This window comes from Chenopodium album, chromosome 10 (genome assembly GCF_948465745.1).
Source record: "Chenopodium album chromosome 10, dcCheAlbu1.1, whole genome shotgun sequence".
Taxonomy (NCBI): Eukaryota; Viridiplantae; Streptophyta; class Magnoliopsida; order Caryophyllales; family Amaranthaceae; genus Chenopodium; species Chenopodium album.
The window spans coordinates 30,448,766-30,456,160 of NC_137843.1; the positions used below are offsets into that span (position 1 = coordinate 30,448,766).

Genomic DNA, 7,395 nt, shown 5'->3' on the forward strand with positions numbered 1-7,395 from the left:
TTTGGTTCAAATAGCTTTGTAGAATGCAATCGACTTTCATTTGGTTCAAAAAGCTTTGTTTGAATGTGTTTGACTTTCATTTGATTCAAATAGCTTTGTTGAATGCATTTGACTTTTATTTGTTTCAAAAGGCTTCGTTTGAAAGTATTTGACTTTCATTTGATTTAAAAACCTTTATTTGAATGTGTTTGACTTTCATTTGGTTCAAATAGCTTTGTTCAATGCATTTGACTTTTATTTGCATCAAAAAGCTTTGTTTGAATGTGTTTGACTTTCATTTGATTCAAATAGCTTTGTTTGAATGTGCTTGACTTTCATTTGATTCAAATAGCTTTGTTGAATGCATTTGACTTTTATTTGCTTTAAAAAGCTTTGTGTAAATGTGTTTGACATTCATTTGATTCAAATAGCTTTGTAGAATGTATTCGACTTTCATTTGATTTAAAATGCTTTGTTTGAATGCATTTGATTTTTATTTGCTTCAAAAATCTTTGTTTAAATGTGTTTGACTTTCATTTGATTCAAATTGCTTTGTAGAATGCATTCGACTTTCATTTGGTTCAAAAAGATTTGTTTGAATGTGTTTGACTTTCATTTGATTCAAATAGCTTTTTAGAATGCATTCGACTTTCATTTGATTGAAAAAGCTTTGTTTGAATGTGTTTGAATTTCATTTGATTCAAATAGCTTTGTTGAATGCATTTGACTTTTATTTGCTTCAAAAAGCTTTGTTTGAATGTGTTTAACTTTCATTTGATTCAAATAGCTTTGTTGAATGAATTTGACATTTATTTGTTTCAAAAGGCTTCGTTTGAAAGTATTTGACTTTCATTTGATTTAAAAACCTTTTTTTCATGTGTTTGACTTTCATTCGGTTCAAATAGCTTTGTTCAATGCATTTGATTTTTATTTGCATCAAAAAGCTTTGTTTGAATGTGTTTGACTTTCATTTGATTCAAATAGCTTTGTTTAATTGTGCTTGAGTTTCATTTGATTCAAATAGCTTTGTTGAATGCATTTGACTTTTATTTGCTTTAAAAAGCTTTGTGTAAATGTGTTTGACTTTCATTTGATTCAAATGCCTTGTAGAATGTATTCGACATTCATTTGATTTAAAATGCTTTGTTTGAATGCATTTGACTTTTATTTGCTTCAAAAAGCTTTGTTTGAATGTGTTTAACTTTCATTTGATTCAAATAGCTTTGTTGAATGCATTTGACTTTTATTTGTTACAAAAGGCTTCGTTTGAAAGTATTTGACTTTCATTTGATTTAAAAACCTTTGTTTCATGTTTTTGACTTTTATTTGGTTCAAATAGCTTTGTTCAATGCATTTGACTTCTATTTGCATCAAAAAAGCTTTGTTTGAATGTGTTTGACTTTCATTTGATTCAAGTAGCTTTGTTTGAAGGTGCTTGGCTTTCATTAGATTCAAATAGCTTTGTTGAATACATTTGACTTTTTTTGCTTTAAAAAGCTTTTTGTAAATGTGTTTCACTTTCATTTGATTCAAATAGCTTTGTAGAATGTATTCGACTTTCATTTGATTTAAAATGCTTTGTTTGAATGCATTTGACTTTTATTTGCTTCAAAAAGCTTTGTTTGAAAGTGTTTAACTTTCATTTGATTCAAATAGCTTTGTTGAATGTATTTGACTTTGATTTGTCTTAAAAGGCTTCGTTTGAAAGTATTTGACTTTCATTTGATTTAAAAACCTTTGTTTCATGTGTTTGACTTTCGTTTGGTTCAAAGAGCTTTGTTCAATGCATTTGACTTTTATTTGCATCTAAAAGCTTTGTTTGAATGTTTTTGATTTTCATTTGATTCAAATAGCTTTGTTTGAATGTGCTTGACTTTCATTTGATTCAAATAGCTTTGTTGAATGCATTTGACTTTTATTTGCTTTAAAAGCTTTGTGTAAATGTGTTTGACTTTCATTTGATTCAAATAGCTTTGTAGAATGTATTCCACTTTCATTTGATTTAAAATGCTTTGTTTGAATGCATTTGACTTTTATTTGCTTCAAAAATCTTTGTTTGAATGTGTTTGACTTTCATTTGATTCAAATAGCTTTGTAGAATGCATTCGACTTTCATTTGATTTAAAAAGATTTAATTGAATGTGTTTGACTTTCATTTGATTCAAATAGCTTTGTAGAACGCATTCGACTTTCATTTGATTCAAAAAGCTTTGTTTGAATGTGTTTGACTCTCATTTGATTCAAATAGATTTGTTGAATGCATTTGACTATTATTTGCTTCAAAAAGCTTTGTTCGAATGTTTTTGACTTTCATTTGATTTAAAAACCTTTGTTTAATGTGTTTGACTTTCATTTGATTCATATAGCTTTGTAGATTTCATTTGACTTTAATTTGATTCAAAAAGCTTTGTTTGAATGTGTTTGACTTTCATTTGATTCAAATAGCTTTGTTGAATGCATTGAACTTTTATTTGCTTCAAAAAGCTTTCTTTGAATGTGTTTGACTTTCATTTGATTTACAATACTTTGTTTAATGTGTTTGACTTTCATTTGATTCAAATAGCTTTGTTCAATGCATTTGATTTTCATTTGCTACAAAAAGCTTTGTTTGAATGTGTTTGACTTTAAATTTATTCAAATAGCTTTGTTCAATGCATTTGACTTTTATTTGCGTCAAAAAGCTTTGTTTGACTTTGTTTCACTTTCATTTGATTTAAAAACCTTTATTTAATGTGTTTGACTTTCATTTAATTCAAATAGCTTTTTAAAATGCATTCGACTTTTATTTGATTAAAAAAGCTTTGTTTGAATGTGTTTGACTTTCTTTTGATTTAAATAGCTTTGTTGAATGCATTTGACTTTTATTTGCTTCAAAAAGCTTTGTTTAAATGTGTTTGACTTTCATTTGATTAAAAAAACATTATTTAATGTGTTTGACTTTCATTTGATTCAAATATCTTTGTTCAATGCATTTGATTTTCATTTGCTACAAAAAGATTTGTTTGAATGAGTTTAACTTTAATTTGATTCAAATAGCTTTGTTCAATGAATTGTACTTTTATTTGCTTCAAAAAGCTTTGTTTAACTTTCATTTGATTTAAAACCTTTATTTAATTTGTTTGACTTTCATTTGATTCAAATAGATTTTTAGAATGCATTTGACTTTCATTTGATTAAAAAAGCTTTGTTTGAATGTGTTTGACTTTCTTTTGATTTAATTAGCTTGGTTGAATGCATTTGACTTTTATTTGCTTCAAAAAGCTTTATTTGAACGTGTTTGACTTTATTTTGATTTAAAAACCTTTGTTTTATGTGTTTGACTTTCATATGATTCAAATAGCTTTGTAGAATGCATTTGACTTTCATTTGATTCAAAAAGCTTTGTTTGAATGTGTTTAACTTTTATTTGATTCCAATATCTTTGTTGAATACATTTGACTTTTATTTGTTTCAAAAGGCTTCATTTGAAAGTATTTGACTTTCATTTGATTAAAAACCTTTATTTAATGTGTTTGACTTTCATTTGATTCAAATAGCTTTTTAGAATGCATTCGACTTTCATTTGATTAAAAAAGCTTTGTTTGAATGTGTTTGATTTTCTTTAGATTTAAATAGCTTTGTTGAATGCATTTGACTTTTATTTGCTTCAAAACGCTTTGTTTGAATGTGTTTGACTTTCATTTCATTTTAAAAACTTTGTTTAATGTGTTTGACTTTCATTTGATTCAAATAGCTTTGTAAAATTCATTCGACTTCCATTTGCTTCAAAAAGCATTGTTTAAATGTGTTTGACTTTCATTTGGTTCAAATAGCTTTGTAGAATGCAATCGACTTTCATTTGGTTCAAAAAGCATTGTTTAAATGTGTTTGACTTTCATTTGATTCAAATAGCTTTGTTGAATGCCTTGAACTTTTATTTTCTTAAAAAGCTTTGTTTAAATGTGTTTGACTTTCATTTGATTTAAAAAACTTTGTTTAATGTGTTTGACTTTCATTTGATTCAAATATCTTTGTTCAATGCATTTGATTTTCATTTGCTACAAAAAGATTTGTTTGAATGAGTTTGACTTTAATTTGATTCAAATAGCTTTGTTCAATGAATTTGACTTTTATTTGCTTCAAAAAGCTTTGTTTAACTTTCATTTGATTTAAAACCTTTATTTAATGTGTTTGACTTTCATTTGATTCAAATAGCTTTTTAGAATGCATTCGACTTTCATTTGATTAAAAAAGCTTTGTTTGAATGTGTTTGACTTTCTTTTGATTTAAATAGCTTTGTTGAATGCATTTGACTTTTATTTGCTTCAAAAAGCTTTGTTTGAATGTGTTTGACTTTCATTTCATTTTAAAAACTTTGTTTATTGTGTTTGACTTTCATTTTATTCAAATAGCTTTATAGAATGTATTCGACTTTCAGTTGATTCAAAAAGCTTTGTTTGAATGTGTTTAACTTTTATTTGATTCCAATATCCTTGTTGAATGCATTTGACTTTTATTTATTTCAAAGAGCTTTGTTTGAATATGTTTGACTTTTATTTGATTTAAAAACCTTTGTTTTATGTGTTTGACTTTCATTTGATTCAAATAGCTTTGTAAAATTCATTCGACTTCCATTAGCTTCAAAAAGCTTTGTTTAAATGTGTTTGACTTTCATTTGATTCAAATAGTTTTGTAGAATGCATTCGACTTTCATTTGGTTCAAAAAGCTTTGTTTGAATGTGTTTGACTTTCATTTGATTCAAATAGCTTTGTTCAATGCATTTGACTTTTATTTGCTTCAAAAAGCTTTGTTTGACTGTGTTTGACTTTCATTTGATTTAAAAACCTTTGTTTAATGTGTTTTACTTTCATTTAATTCAAATAGCTTTTTATAATTCATTCGACTTTCATTTGATTCAAAAAGCTTTGTTTAAATGTGTTTGACTTTCATTTGATTCAAATAGCTTTGTGATAAGTGGTTTATTTGAGCACTTATTGTGTTAATTTAAACCCGGCTTTGCATTCATTTCCCCTCTTTCTAACCTGTTTTGAATGAAAATGTTTTATCTCGGCCTTGCCCCTCCTTGGTTTGTGTTTGTCCATGTTTTGCAGGTTTATTGATTCATTTTGGCAAGCATTCGATGCATGGATTTTGTCTAAGGCAAGAAAATTAGAGAAAGGAGAGCCCGCTCCTGTTGGAGCAGGCGTGCACCTCTCAAGAGCGGGCGCTCCAAACTTCCTGCAAATTTACTGCCAAGTGCACCCTGTGAGGAGCGGGCGTGCACCTGTGAGGTGCGGGCGCTCCTCCCCAAACTTTCAAAACCACTTGTATTCTGAAGACAGCCGGAGAGGGCGTGCAGCAACCTGGAGCGGGCGCTCCTAGCCGTGGAGCGGGCGCTCCTTCGCTGGAAATCTGTTTTCTTTTGACGGATTTCCCTATGTGTTTCGGGGATTATAAATACTTCCCCTTTAGTTCATTTGTGGGAGAGGGAGATATAGCCTAGTTTTTAGAGACTCCTCTTAGTTTGAAACATTCCTTTTAATTAAATTAGCTTAATTTTCATCAATTCAATCATTGTAATAGTTGGTTTCAAGTTTGTTTCTCAAGATTGGCACTTTGTATTCAACAATTTCAAGCCTCAATTAGTAACTTCCTTCTGCTTTTCTCCATTTAATTTCTGATTTTATTTGTTATTGCATGATATTTAGATCTTCTTAGTTCTTGATAATTTGTTATTGGATGATAGTTATTTCAATTGTTATTGCATGTTGATAAATATGAGTTGTGAGTAGTCTACTTGCTAGGGGTTGGGTGAAGCTCAACCTTTTGGGTTAATTATGCAAATGTGGGAGAAGCATTGATGCTTGTATTGCAATTAAATTGATTATATGAGATTGCTTGTTAGTTCTTCAATGATAGGATTAGCTACCCTTGATTTAGGAGCTTCATAGCATGATATGCTTAGTTTGACATGGAAATGTGAATGAAGCATGGCATTACTTATTGCAATTTGATTATGTATCTTCTATTGCTAAACTAATGAGGAATCTAAGTTTAGTAGTGTGAGTTGTTTCCTAATTGCATGAGGTTGATCTTACATATTGTCCTTGCTATATCTTATCAATTGCACTCCCTGTTTGTCTATTTGCCTTGGTCGAGTGGATCCCATTCCCTAGTGTCCTCAATCCATTGATTTAGAACCATAGTTTGTTTGTCTTCTTGACGAACCCCAATTCACCATTGACTTCGAATTAGCTTAAGTGTTAAGATCTTTGGCAACCATATCCCGTTCCTTGTGGACCGAACTCTTACTTGTCATTATGCTTGGTTTGTAAGGTGTTTGTTAATAAATGTGTTTGATTGAGTGTGGAATGTGCGACCGTTCTAACGCCCATCAAAATGGCGCCGTTGCCGGGGAACGGTGTTGTTGATTGCTAATTGATTACTTGAGTCTAGTTCACCATAAAACAAAAAAAAATTCAAAAAGATTGTTTCTTTTTGGCTACACTTGTAGCCTTGTTACTAATTGCGTTTGTTGAGAGTGTATGCGCAGAACTCATAACAGGATCTTGGTACCTTACGATCCCGAGATTGAGCAAACTTATAGAAGGAGAAAGAGAGCCGGTTCTAGGCCGTTTACTACTCCCCCAACTAGAGAGACCAATTTCGAGGAGGATCGAGATCAAATGGGTGACGCGGAACCACCACCTCAAAGACCTTTAAAGGAGTTGGGAACTCCGGGAGCTTATAGAGCTTCAAGCGACATTGCTCCACCCGTTACTCAAGCCAATGACTTCGAGATTCGACCCACAATGATTAATTTGATTGAAAGGAGGCAATATAGTGGAGCAAAACATGAGAGTCCTCTTGCACACTTGAACGAGTTCGAAAAATATTGCATCACGATCAAGGTAAATGGGGTAACTCAAGAGTTTGTGAGACTAAAGCTATTTCCTTTTTCTTTGATAGGAAGGGCTCTTGAATGGCTTGAGAAGGAGGTGAGGCCTAACTCCTTGAGAACTTGGGACGAGGTCACCACGGCTTTCTTAGGAAGATTCTATTCTCAAAAGAAGATGGCTGAGGCAAGGGCTTTGATCCAAGGTTTACGTGAAAAAGCTAGTGAAACCATATATGAAGCATGGGAACGATACAAGGAATATCAAAGGGAGTGCCCTCATCATGGAATTCCGTCATATCAAGTGCTTCAAATTTTCTATGGGGGCTTGAGCCCACAAGGAAAGACTAGCTTGGATGCGGGAGCGGGTGGCCCGATTATGAACAAGACGGAGGAGCAAGTCATAGAGATAATTGAGGATGTGGTGAGGCACCACATGGATTGGCAAGAAGGAGAGAGAGATTCTCTAAACAAGGGAGGAAATGCGGTTTACTCCGTGGATCACCTTAATGCCATCAACAATTTAACTTCCCAAATCGCG

The 7,395-nt window shown here is 31.3% G+C and overlaps 1 non-coding gene across 1 annotated transcript; it reads right to left on the reverse strand.

Annotated features, from left to right (window-relative positions):
• Positions 1 to 7,039: 7,039 nt before the first annotated feature.
• Positions 7,040 to 7,145, reverse strand: LOC145565755 (small nucleolar RNA R71). The gene has a single exon (XR_014095134.1). It is a non-coding gene; the product is annotated as a small nucleolar RNA R71 (small nucleolar RNA).
• Between the last annotated feature and the right edge of the window lie 250 nt (positions 7,146 to 7,395).